Genomic DNA, 13,434 nt, shown 5'->3' with positions numbered 1-13,434 from the left:
CTCCATAATTTCACCATCAGAGAAACTATTCCTTTCCCTTTAATTGGAATCCTAAAAACCCTTAGGGGTAAAATTCTTGTTCATCTGACCTGAGTCATGCTCTATTCCTGTGGATGATGGATTGGGCTTTCAGGCCTATCATTACTTGTTGAAAGAGAGAAAAAAAATACAGCTATTCCCATGACAACAGAGAGTTGTTTTTAAATCACTGGATGGGTGTTCATGGGCAAGCAGATGGCCAGTGTGTTTTCTCTGGGCTGTGGTGCTCTGTTTTCCATTCCTAGTCCACAGCTATGCAAACTTTCCTCTCTTAGGTTATAATTTCTATACCACCGTGAGCAAAAGCATCTATTTCCAACTCTGAAGTGCAAAGCAGCCATTTTTTTCAGTACTATGATGTTAATATTTTTTAAAGCATAACATGCTTCATTTAAATTTTGTATCTCTTCCATAGCTCACACTGTTCAAAAGCAAACAAAATTTGTACCAGGGAAGCCCCTCTCGGTATGTATACCCACCTGGATCTGTCTAAATATTCATTGTTCACATCATTTGCTAAAAGTTTGTTTAGCAAATCATTTCAAATCATTCAAAGATCATGAATAAATTACATAACTGTTCAAAACTATGCATCACTTATGTCACCTAACTAGTTCAGTTGAATATAATTCCAATTTCAGTTGAAGTCTATCACTATGGGAATTTTCTTGCAGCCTTATCCTTACTGAAAATGCATTGTAGAATACTTCTGGGTGTTTGTTTTCATCATAGCACTTAAATTGATCCAAAGCCACAGCTAACAACCCTAATGTATGCAGCTGGACATAATGCTACAGGTAGACTGCTTTGGGATGTCTTTCTGTATGCTGTGAATATGTGTTGCTATAATTTTTTAATAAATAAACTGCTCTGGCCTATGGCAAGTCAGGTTATAACCAGGTAGGAAATCCAAGAGAGAGACAGGAAGAAGAAAGGCAGAGGCAGGAGAGATGCCAGCTGCTACCGAAGGAGAAGCAAGATGCCAACAGACCTGTGCAGATGGAACATGTGGGAAAATGTAGATTAATAGAAATGGGTTAATTTAAGATATAAGAGCTAGCTGGCAAGGAACTTAAGCCTTTGGCCATACAGTTTATAAATAATATTAAGCCTCTGAGTGATTATTTTGTAAGCAGCTGTGGGACCACAGGGCCAGGCGGAACTGGAGAAAACTACAGCTACAGTAGACATCAGAAATGACCCACATATTTAACTCCACAGCTAAAAACAAGCTAGGAACCATTTTGGTTTTGATATATTAAAAGCTAAGTTCTTAATGTAATTTCCCCTATATTTACAATATGTAGGCATTGTAGTGTGCACTGAGAAGATATTTTTTCCTAAAAAGAAACAATGCCAAAATAAGCAACTAATTATATTTTCAGTAAATATATGTGATCTAAATTCGCCCCACACTGTAAGTCCTTGCTCACATTTATATTTTTCTTACATTTCTCCTCGATTGGGGAGAAAGTCATGACCTTTCTACAGATTCCTGGGATTGAAGCCACTTGAGTATGTTTAACAGGCATACCTCACCTACTTTGTCTTGGGGAAAGGTCATATTCAATTCATACAGAGGGAAAATGAACTAGACAGAGAAGAGTCCTTGGGTGCTGCACCCAAGGACTTCTACAGAGACAATGAAATCAAGATTAGAGGCAGTGGCAAAAACAGAAGAACACTGGAAGGTAGATGGTTAAAATACAGTCCCTGTTACACATGTAGAGAGTTTGTGTTTAAAAAAAAAAAAGAAAGAAAAATCCCTGAAAGAGGTCCACTTGTGCTTAATGAGAAATGTAATTAGTCTATGTTGTAGTTTCGTTTTCTATTGCTATGATAAAATACCCGAGAAAAGCCACTCTATGGGGGGAAAATAGTTTTATTCAGCCTACAATGACAAGTTCTAACCTCTTACTACAGGTAAATCAAGGCAGCAACAAGTGAAAGATACAATCAAGAAAAGAGTGAAAAAATAATGAATGCATGCTGCTGTTCAGATCTCTTTCTCCATTTTAATACAGTTGGGAATGACCTGCCTAGAGAACAGTGACACCCACAATGAACAGGTCTCCTATCTCAATTCGAGTCATCAAAATAACCCCCAAAGATGTACCCACAGCTCACTTGATCCAGACATCCTCCAATTGAGACTCTCTTCCCAGGAGATTCTATAATGTATAAAATTGACAATTAAATTAACCATGACAGCATATATTGTGAGTTTACCTCATGAAGGGCACTTGGGAAGACCTCCCAGATAGAGTTCCAAACACAATATTTCTCATGTCATGATGCCTGCAGTCCACACAGTAGTACAAAGAATTTGAACAATAGTAGTAAGTAAAACTTATATTACATATAATACTTGGGTTGGCTGGTTTTATGCCTACTTGAAATAAGCTAGGGTTATTTGGGAAGAGGAACTCTCAATTGAAAAAACATAACTATAAAACTGGTTTATAGGCAAGTCTGTCAAGAATATTCTTGATTAATGATTGATGTGTGAGGGTCCAACCCACTCCACTGTGCATAGTGGCAATATTTGAAGATGATCTTGGAGGGTATAAGAAAACAAATAGAACAAGTCAGGAGAATAAGCCAGTAAGCAGCATCCCTCTATGAGTTCTGCTTCAGTTCCAGCCTCCAATCCTTGCCCTGACTTCACTTGATGACCAACTACAAACCTACAAACGAGCTGTAAGAGGAAATAAAACCTTCCCTCCCCAAGTTGCTTTTGTTCATAAAATTTGTCAAATTATTAGAAAAGTAACTAAGACAGTACAGATAATTACTAAAGGAGAGAGAGAGAGAGAGAGAGAGAGAGAGAGAGAGAGAGAGAGAGAGAGAGGAGTAAGTCTAAGAGCTGAGAAAAAAAGGCATGAATAAAGAAAGTACTGTGGGAAATGAATGTGAATTTGAATGAGATAATTTTCGTAATGGAAATACCTCTGGAAGGAAAGTCGTGCTTCCAGGGAGACAAGCGTGACTGGAGAAGACTCAAGTCAGTGAGAGAAGAAGGGGAATCAGAGTAATATCATGGCTGAAGGATCATACTAGACTTGCAAATGATGACAAGATTTTGATTTGGAAGAGGAAAAGGCATTGAAGTCATTTGAAAACAAGAGTGTTATGTTCTGAATTTGTTCAGGTTGACTCTGGCTCTTTTAATTACAATAGATAGACAGTGCAGAAATGATAATAAATATAGATGTAGATTCACTAACTAGTAAGCTAGTGGAATGTTCTAGGTGAGATTATTGCACCAGAGCTAGAAGTGAGTGGTGAAAAGTTCACAGAATCTGAATATATTTTAAAACTAGAATAATATTTTCTCACAAACTAGAGGGAGTTAGAAAAGGATTTTAGAATAAACCATTGTCTGCCAATAGTTAAGGGCCATCATTCAGTCTATTATAAATGTATCATTGTTAGTTCAATAACTGAGCAAATTATTTCTCAAAATTATGCTGGAAGTTACTAAATTCCATCAAGTATATGCATTATGTAGAATCTGCTGACAATATAATTGACAAAAGAAGAGCCAGGGGATCTGAGAAGATGACAAGTATGCCACCAATTGATTTTGTTCACTATTTTAATTGTGACATGATAAACAGACCATTTGTCTTGCCTTTGCTGTTCATGATGTATTCTTAAATTTTATCACTAGGAACTATCATTTTCTCAGGAAATTACATTAATTTTCAGAGTCATAGTGCTACAAACTTTAAGTAGAAAATAATATTTTATAACGTTCACACTTACATGCATATCTGTTTAATTTATTGCTTCTTCATGTTTTAGCATAATATCTTTATCAGTTTACTATAAAACCACAATGCTACAATACTATCTCCTTTTTAAAATATTTTATTACATTTATATACTTACTGTGTGTACAAGTGCCTATAGGTGGGCACAGGGTCATTTAGTATGTCTAGAAATCAAATAACTTGTGGCAGTCAGTTTCTCCCATTCCATCACATGGATTCTGGGGAGCAAATTCAAGTTGTCTGAATTGGTGACAGGTGCTTTTATCCACAGAGGTATTTCACTGACCTGGAAATATTATTTTGTTCATGATTGGTATAAAGAAAATTTAATCTTTCTTCTAGGTTACCTAAATATTTTTTTTCTTGGTCATGGGAATTTACAAATATTTCTTTGTTATTTAAATTATGAAACATTTTTATTTCCAGAATGATGTACTAAAACCCTGTATGTAATTTTGTTGTTATTGTTGTTCATGACTTCTTTTTTTCCCACTCAGTTCAACTTATATGTTTGGTTTTCTCTGGGTATTTCCTTCCCATCATATTTAAATTTTGTCATAATCAATAATGTCTTCTTAATAGTATACACAATGAATCTGAAATTACGGTCTGCCCAAGAGCACCCAAAATGCCTGTCTGATTCATTGCTTTATTGCATCAAGCTACTCTAAGAAATTGCTTTATGCACTACGATTTGAATTATTAATAAGGATGTAGGTATTTCATCACTAGAATACTGTTTCTTACAACTCTGTGTGCTGTACTGGTGTCAATTTTTCACATCATGTGACCTTATTCTGCTAGACTTCATCAGAATAAAATGTGTAAGGTATGCCAACATGTGATCATATGCATAAAACATGAGAAATCACAAAACAGATGTGCTCAGGGATGGATGTCACAAGTTTCTTTCCTACAAACAAACAGCACTTCTGATAATTCCCACTGTGTACAGTTCCTCTTAGGAAAAAAATATGCAAGTGTAATGGTATTTGATGCTTATGGCAGTATATACCTGATAAGAGAGGTCTTGAAGCAAATGAAATACATTGCTTGAAAAATATTGAGACATACACAAGTGGAAGAATCTGTTTCTGTGTGTTTAAATTTTCATCTACCTTTACTATCTTCTGGTTCTAGGAGTCTTGAAATATTTTTATTTTGCAATATTAGCACTGACATTGACCTTTGTATCTTCTGTGTAGTCCATAGTATTTCAATATACTTTGTGATGAGGGTATTTTTGAAGGCCATTTTTACTGCACTATTTTAACTATATATAGAAATGGCTGCAGAAAACAATGTTTCTCAGTATGTAGGAAATGTTAAGTCAGAGACAGAGTTTAAAATACATACATTGTATATACCAGGCTTTTTCTTTTGGGCCACCAACCAGCCCCCAAATTATGACATGGGGACTTAGTTACTTACTTATTACTAAGAAGGCTTGGCCTAACTTAGGCTCCTTTCTGGCTTGCTCTTTTGACTTAAATTAACCTGTTTCTATTTACCTACCTATTGCCTCAGGGCTTATTATCTTTCTTGCTTCTGTGTATCTTATTTTCACTGCTTCTCTATGTCTATCTGTCTAGCATCTGGCTGGTTTCATGCCTTGGGCATCTCCCTTGATCTCTCCTCTCTTCTCTTATTCCTTTCTCAAGCCTAGATTTCTTCTCCAATTCATTCTGCCTGCATGTGCTGCCTATTCTTTCTCTGCCTAGCTATTGGCCATTCAGCTCTTTATTAGACCAATCGGATGCCGTAGGCAGGCAAGGTGAAACAAATGCAACACATCTTTACATGTTAAACACACATCCTTACATCCTTAAACAAATGCAGCATAAACAAATGTAATATACCTTTACATAGTTAAAGTAATATTCCACCACATAAACAAATGTAACACATTTTTACATATTTTAAAATAATATTCTACAATTGTACTAAAGCACTTGTTAAAGTAGTGAAAACAAAGTTTTGTTCTCAAGAGGCTCTCTCTGCTGCTTTAGAAAAAGATACAGTCTGGGTATTAATTTGTGGGGTGTGTGTGTGTGTGTGTGTGTGTGTATTCTTTAAGAATTTTGTACATGTATAGAATGTATTTTGATCATAAGTTTTCCTGTTCCTCAGCCCACTCTATGCTCTCTTCTCTGATTCAAACCCTCTTCCTTGTTTTGTTTTGTTTTCCTTTATGATATGCCAGAACATGGTCTAAGAATGAAGCCATGAAAAAAAATCTGAGAGCTTGCGTGGAAACTCCAAGAAAAAGAGACATGAGTATTGTGACCTCAGTTATTTCAAATCATGCAATTGTTCTTAGAATGTGTCTGTGCGCTACTCTTAGGTGTAGCAGGTAGGAGTGAGCTTACTTCACATTACTCATTACAACTGCATATTTGTTTATTTGTTCATATGCCTCTATAGAGAAACATACTTTTGCTGTGTGTGGCTTATCTGCCATATGTAGTTTGTCTGCCATGTGTGGCTTGCTCTGTGATTAGACAATTGACTCCCGTGATTCTTTTTAACCCTCAGAGTATATATTACCTGATGCTCTGAATTAAGTTGACTATTACATGAGGCTTTAATACACCTCACTGCTCTCCTCTCCCAGGTCCTACCACCTCCAGAGTGGTCCACAAGTGGTGCCTGAACAGGGACCTAAAGTTCCTGAAATAAGAGAGTGGGGGCCCTCACAAATGGGACAGAAAACAGGGAAGATTTTAGCCTTACATCGAGCTTGCGAATCAATTTTTTTTAAAAAGGAGGAGCATAAGTATTAAAATCACAATTATGAGGTTGCTTGCAAGTTGCTTATGACTATAATTCCTTGTTTCCAGAAGAAGGAACTTTGGAGGAAGAAGTACATGAAAGAGTCTGAAAGAATGTTGAAAAGACATGTAAATAAAAAGGGGAAAGTCCCCATTCAATTTTAGGTCACTTGGGCATTAATTCAGATTCTTATCAAAATGCTTAAGGAAGATGTAATCATGAGGAAGAGATGGCTAATTCCTTTAATGAATATAAACTGGATGATCAAACCTGAAAATTGGTAAATGAGTCAAAAATGGAGATTTTTTTCCCTGTCCAGGCAAAATCAAAAATAAAACAGCACCACTGATAACTGTGTCAGTGAGGGCTCCCTAAGCTCCTTTAATGGAGCCTCTTTTAAATATGTATGCTCCATGGCCTGAAAATGACCCTGGATCATGGGGTGAGGAATTTCATAATCAATATAATCTTAAACTCCCCACCTCATGGGGATTTAGGAGAGCCTATGAAAATGCTAGGTTTACAGCAGAGGCAAACTAGGGCACAGCAGGGAAACAAAATTCATTTACCTCCTCCCCATATTTCCAATGCACTAACCAATCTATTTAAAGCTCTATTAGGAAATTTGGCATTGGAGAGTCCTTGCATATTATCTCAAGAGGCAGGGAAAGATCTATAGCTATTTAAATCTGGACTGAAAGAAGCATTTATATACCACGTGATCTACTATCTTTAACTATCTTTATTTATTTTTCCCATTAAATTGTCTCCTATAGCACAAAAGAATAAATCCTTTGGAATTGATTTATTTACAAGGTAAGGGCCAGAAAATACTAATTGCTTTCCATAATCTCCTTGCCCAATTAGTAAATCACGGGAAGACCTGGTATCAACAATTATTACAAAAATTGTCCAACCTTCTCTGATCCCACAGACAAATACTTATTTTATTTATGGCTCATCTAATTGTAGAGGAGGAATTCAAGGTCCAGGTATTCATCCACCTATTAATACTTCTTTTTCCTTATCTCAACAGGTTCAATTGGCTGTCTTGATCTACCTATTCTGGTTTGTTCATAAGCCCTTATATATTGTTTCCAGTTCTGTTTATGTTGTAGGATTATTTCCAGCAATAGAAACTGCTTAAATTTCATCTTCTCATTCTGTTATGATTCCATTACTATAGGGACTATAACATCTGGTTCAAACCTGCAAACATCCTTTCATTATTACTCATACTCATGCACACTCTAACCACCCTGGTTTTATTGCGGAAGCAAACAAGCAAGCTGATGCATTGATCTGCCCTATTTTTACTTCTCTAGAAAAAAATCGGGAAGAAATATGCATCTGTCATTGCTAGTAGATCCCTGGAAACATTATGGATTTTCTTTTAGCTACACTGGCCTGGAATCTTCAAGGACAATGGGGGCGGAGGGGGGGGGGGCGGGAGGGGTGAAGAAACAGTCAAAGCCACTAAAAAGTTAGCAAACCTTCAGCTAAAAGGCAAAAGGAGTTAATCGAGTATAACATCGGAAGTCAAATCTGCCTATATGTGACCAAAATACACAGAGTCCTATGTCACCTGAGAATTTTTTTCTGGTGGCGCTAGCTGCTTTGACCTGTGTATCTGCAGTGAGTACCTCTGAGCACTTGGATTGGTGTTAGGTTCCTCATCGTCCTTTGCTTCAACTTGTAAAATGGAACAATTGATCCAGCTCCTGTTATCTTTACTAATGACTTCATATTTATGCTTGGACCTTAGGGCTGTGTTAGACTTATTCATTCATCTGAAGAAGAGACTGAGTTTAATTTTTCCTTGGGATTTGTGTCACTTCCCATTTGCGTAGGACATCATAACATTTGTGTTCCTATTAAAGAGCAAATATGGACTTAATCATATGGGTATCTTTTAAATCTATTTTATAGATCTTTATGATCAATATAATAATGTAACTAATAGTAATGGACCTAGTTTGGATCCCTGTTCTTGGTGGCAGAGTATTACACATAATGTTTCCACTGTTCTAATATTATTTGTAATGTTTATGATTTGCTTGCTTATAGGATACTCACACATCAAATGACCATTAAATTTAGCTGCAACATTTCATTCAAAACCACTCTGGATATCCTATCAGGAATAGTCCAACTACACCCCTGATCTCCATCTTCTACAATTTTCTACCCACTTTTCCATAATGCTCCCTGAGCCTTAACAAGAGGGTGAGATGATGTCTCATTTGGCATAGGGCACTCCATAGTCAGCCATTATCTATAGTTTGGCTAGCTGTGAGTCTCTGTGTTAACTGCCACCAGTGGCAAAAAGAAACTTCTCTTATGATGGATAAGAGCTGCATAAGTCTCTATGAACAAGGATAAGTAAGAATGCAGTTTGTTACAATGTCCATTTAGCAAATTAATGGTACCAGGTTCTCTCTTACGGCATAAGACCTCTCCAATTTTGGCTCTTAGCCATGTTTATAGTACCAGGCACGTGTACCCTCCTACAGAGTAGGTTTAAATCCATTCAGAAAATTCTTTGTCACCCCCATGACATTCATGCTACTATTCTATTGCATAAATGGGCCAATCTTTCTAGGCTCGTTGTTTAGTGACTCATGGGATTCGTATCTGGGCAAGATGTTAATGGCATTTCTTTCCAGAAGACATCATAGTACATACATTTCAGTACTATGAAAGCCCTGAGGAGAATGACTCCAGGTAAGTGCCAGCTTGATTTCTCAATGTCTGTGACCAAAGTGTGTAGTGTCATCATCAACAGGGACTTATCATCAAGTCCTAATTTAGCATTGGGTCACAATGACCTTTTCACAGGTGTTGCTTAAGATCATCAGAAAACACAGAGACTTACATTACAATTCATAACAGTAGTAAAATTACAGTTATGAAGTAGCAACAAAAAATGATTTTTTTTTTTTGGTTAGTGGATCACCACAACGTGAGGAACAGTGTTAAAGGGTCACAGCATTACAAAGGTTGAGAAACACTGTCCTAGTGGGTAGCCAAGAGCTATGGCAATCAACCTCAGCTCTTTTTGTAGATCTCTTGGACTACCCTGACCACCAACTTAAAGGGAGGTATCTCAGACCTTGATGTTTTTGTTTTTTGTTTGCTAACCCATGGATTTTGGGAAATGTATTTTCCTCTTATGTAGGGGAACTCCAATTAAACTGTTTTTAAAAATTTAGGGAAATTACAAACTAGTATGTTCCCACATAATTTTTACAAATACCCTCAGTGTTAATGGTCCCTTCTCCTACTCATTCTCTCCTCTATCCTTTTACCTTCTTCTCCATTTAAATCCCTCTCGCCCAATGTGTCCCTCTCATCTTTCCTGTTACCTGTCTTCTACCATTAGCTCCTTTAAGCCCTTCTAGTTCAATTACCACAGCCTCTTTCTAGTTCCCTGGCTTCTAGAAGTACTCCAAGTTAAACTGACAAGTTTAAAGATGTGAGACTTTTTCCTACATAGAGAGAACACAGAGTTTGTCTTTCTAGGTCTGGGTGACCTCACTCTAAAATTTGTTCAAGTAGCCTTGACACCTGTGTGTCTAATGTTGATATTTATCCTCAAATTAACATTGTGTACATTTACCATGGCTTTTAGAAAAATCTCTGTCGCAGCCCTTGCCACACTGAAGACTCTGCCACAAACTTCTTGAAAGCACACACCACACCTTTCCTCTCTCTAATCTCTTTCCATGCTTTGTTTTCTTTTTGTTCTTGCAAAACTATAAGGTATACATATTTTTTTTAGATTTTTTAAAAGTAAATATGAGATACTCAGGAATTTTGCCATTATATAATGTGATTAGGGACCACTAACATTACCTACTGGAATATTATATATTATAGTGATGTTCACTAGGATTAATTGAATAAATTAGTGCTAACTTGGATTAATTGAATTAAAAAGTGCTAACATCTTTAAAAGCATGAAAGAATAGGTATCATTTTGACAGGCTTTAAAGTCATGTTTATTTAATGTTTATACTGACTTTGGTAGAGCAAATTTTCATATAAATTGTATCAGTTTGTTTCTACACATGAAATTAAAAGTTTTATTGGGGTAAGTGGCTATTGGCATTAAACCAGTGCGGATATTTTTATGTATACTTGTACTTTTTTCTTCTTTGCAAACCTTAAGGTGGTATTATCCCTTGTAGTTATCATAGCCTTAATGAGTCCGTAATTGATTTTTGATTTAAAGTAAATGGAAAGAAAGATGTTTTTCCATGTATCAGATTACCTTTTCTGAATAAAAAACAAATGATTCTCAAGCATTCAAATGGTTTTCTATGGAGTCCAGACTAATAGAAAATAAATGTACCAAATTTTATTTATCTATACCTCAGGTACAAAACTAATTTTGTAGGTTATCTGTCAAAGAATCATGTTGTTAAGAGTCCCTAGGTCAGAGAAGGGGCTTTTGAAAATTTATGAAATTCAGTCTGTGGTTGCTTGACTTACTTTCTATCTACCTGATAGCTTTTTCTTTTTCTTCATAGCCTCAGAAAAGCTTAGGTGAACTCTTATATTACCGACTTCTCTAATCGCTTATAAATGTAAAGATCTGTCACTATGCACATAATTTTACTACTTATCATCTTTACTCATTACAGCACTTGGATGGAATGGAATTTTATATAATACATCTGCCTCGAAGCACTAACTAGGAGGATCAAAGAAACAAATCCCTTTGCTCCAAAATTCTCTTTCCCTCAGTGTTCTGCATTGAAATAAAAATCTTGTTTTGGGTTCTACCCTATCTATGACGGACTCTAAGCACACTGATAGTTGACTAGAAAGACTGAATGAGCGTAATGACAGGGCTCCAATACAGAGGCAACACACACTGTCTGGGAGCATTCTTTATGGAGAGCAAGTGCTTTCAGGCTGGACAAATATTCATTCTAAATTTTTCTTATGCAGCTATGACATAGTAGAATATAAATTTTGATGATTAGGATTATAATACATAGTCAATATGTAAACTGATATATACTCAGTCTTATGCCGTATTATATTACACTGCACAATGAAAAAATACCTTTATAGGATAGACTTTAAATAGATAAATATTTTTTTAAAATGCTACATTCGTCCTGATTTCTAGGTTGAAATAAACCCAAGAAACATCTTATAGAAGCTGGGCGGTGGTGGTGCATGCCTTTAATCTCAGGACTCAGAAGACAGAGGTAGGTGGATCTCCAAGTTTGAAGCTAGTCTGGTCTACATAGTGAATTACAGGACAACCAGGCCTACACAGAGAGTCCCTATCTTTAAAAACAAAGAATGCATAACTTGAATATAAACTAGGAAGACTATCTAGCAGTGAATCTGAGAAACCAAAGTCAAAGAATGCTAGTTAAATGAAATGTTCCCTTTTCAACTCATATAAATATAGAGATGAGTAAGGCTATGTGTAATATGTAGATTATAGTTAGCACACTTTTGCTTTGAATATTTTGTTTAAGTTGTTTTTCAATGATTTAGATGTCATCCTGTTTCTGGTGGCAAAGGACATAATTAAGATAGTTATCCTCAGTCTACAAATAGCAGAAACACACAGAAATGATAGCCGAGTTTGACTTCATCAAAAGTAGATATAAAATGTTTATACCTGTGTACCACTATACCACCCTGAATGTGCCTGATCTAATCTGATAAAATGTTTAAAGTTAAGGAATATGTGTCAACTGTTATTGATGTTTGAGATACATTTTTTTCAGCTATAAATCAGCAATCTAGCCCCTAGGCTGTAATCCTAAATGCATAATATTTTAATAGGGAGTACAAGAAAACAAATCAATTTGCAAGTAAAAGTATGAACACTAACAGCCTTGACCATTAATTAAATACCTTCTTCTTAAAGATTGTTTATCTAAGGTGGAGGAGCTCTTTATATTGCATTTTAGTAGGTCTATTTATGTCGTTCTTGTTCATGTCATGCTTAGACAGCCATGTTGGTGATACTTCATGCCCAATAGGTTATCCCAATTGTCAGGCCTGAAACATACATGCATACAAAAATCATTTCATGGACTGAGCAGCTATATTTAAGAACAACACAATATACAAATATATATTAATGTATATGATTAATAGATATAGGAAATATAGATATGTTTAAATATTAAAGAAAAACAAAACATGAATTTGAATGAAAGCAGGGTAAGGTTGACACATGGGAGGATTTGGAAGGAGGAAAAAAGAAGGTGCAAATGATGTAAATATATCATAAAATCAAAATATTAAAATGCCTTTTAAAAAAGGGTATTGTTCAATTATATAAAATTGTACCTAGATAATCAAATGACATCTGTAACATCACACAACTAATTAATCGTGGATTTGACTGGCACGAAAACTGATCACTTTCATGCTCTATCACTCTGCCTTTCTTCATGTCTAGACTGAAAAAGTATGTGCCTACTTAAGAGGTTTGTAGTGGCCATTCTTAGCTTGAGCATTGTTGACATTTTAGCTCTCTATTATGAAGGTCGGTTGTGCTTTGGAGAATGTGTTGCTGTCTCTCTGTCCTCTGTTTTCCAGGTTGCAATAACAACTTTGTTCTCTCCTCTTATTTTATTTCAACTTATTTCTATTTAAGTGGTGCTGAAGATCGAGGCTCAGATGTCACTTAACACCAAGCATGTAAGCTTTTGCACTGAGCTATACCCACTGCCTACATCTCCGGTCTTAACAACTGAAATGAATTCTGGAAATAGTAAACTAAAGTTTCTTTTGGTTAAGAACCAGGGGCCTAATGAAAATATTCACTGTAACAAAATGGCTGATATATAGCCAGTATATAATGTTA

The sequence above is a fragment of the Peromyscus maniculatus genome, chromosome 18 (assembly GCF_049852395.1).
Source record: "Peromyscus maniculatus bairdii isolate BWxNUB_F1_BW_parent chromosome 18, HU_Pman_BW_mat_3.1, whole genome shotgun sequence".
Classification (NCBI taxonomy): Eukaryota; Metazoa; Chordata; class Mammalia; order Rodentia; family Cricetidae; genus Peromyscus; species Peromyscus maniculatus.
This window is presented reverse-complemented; position numbering follows the sequence as displayed.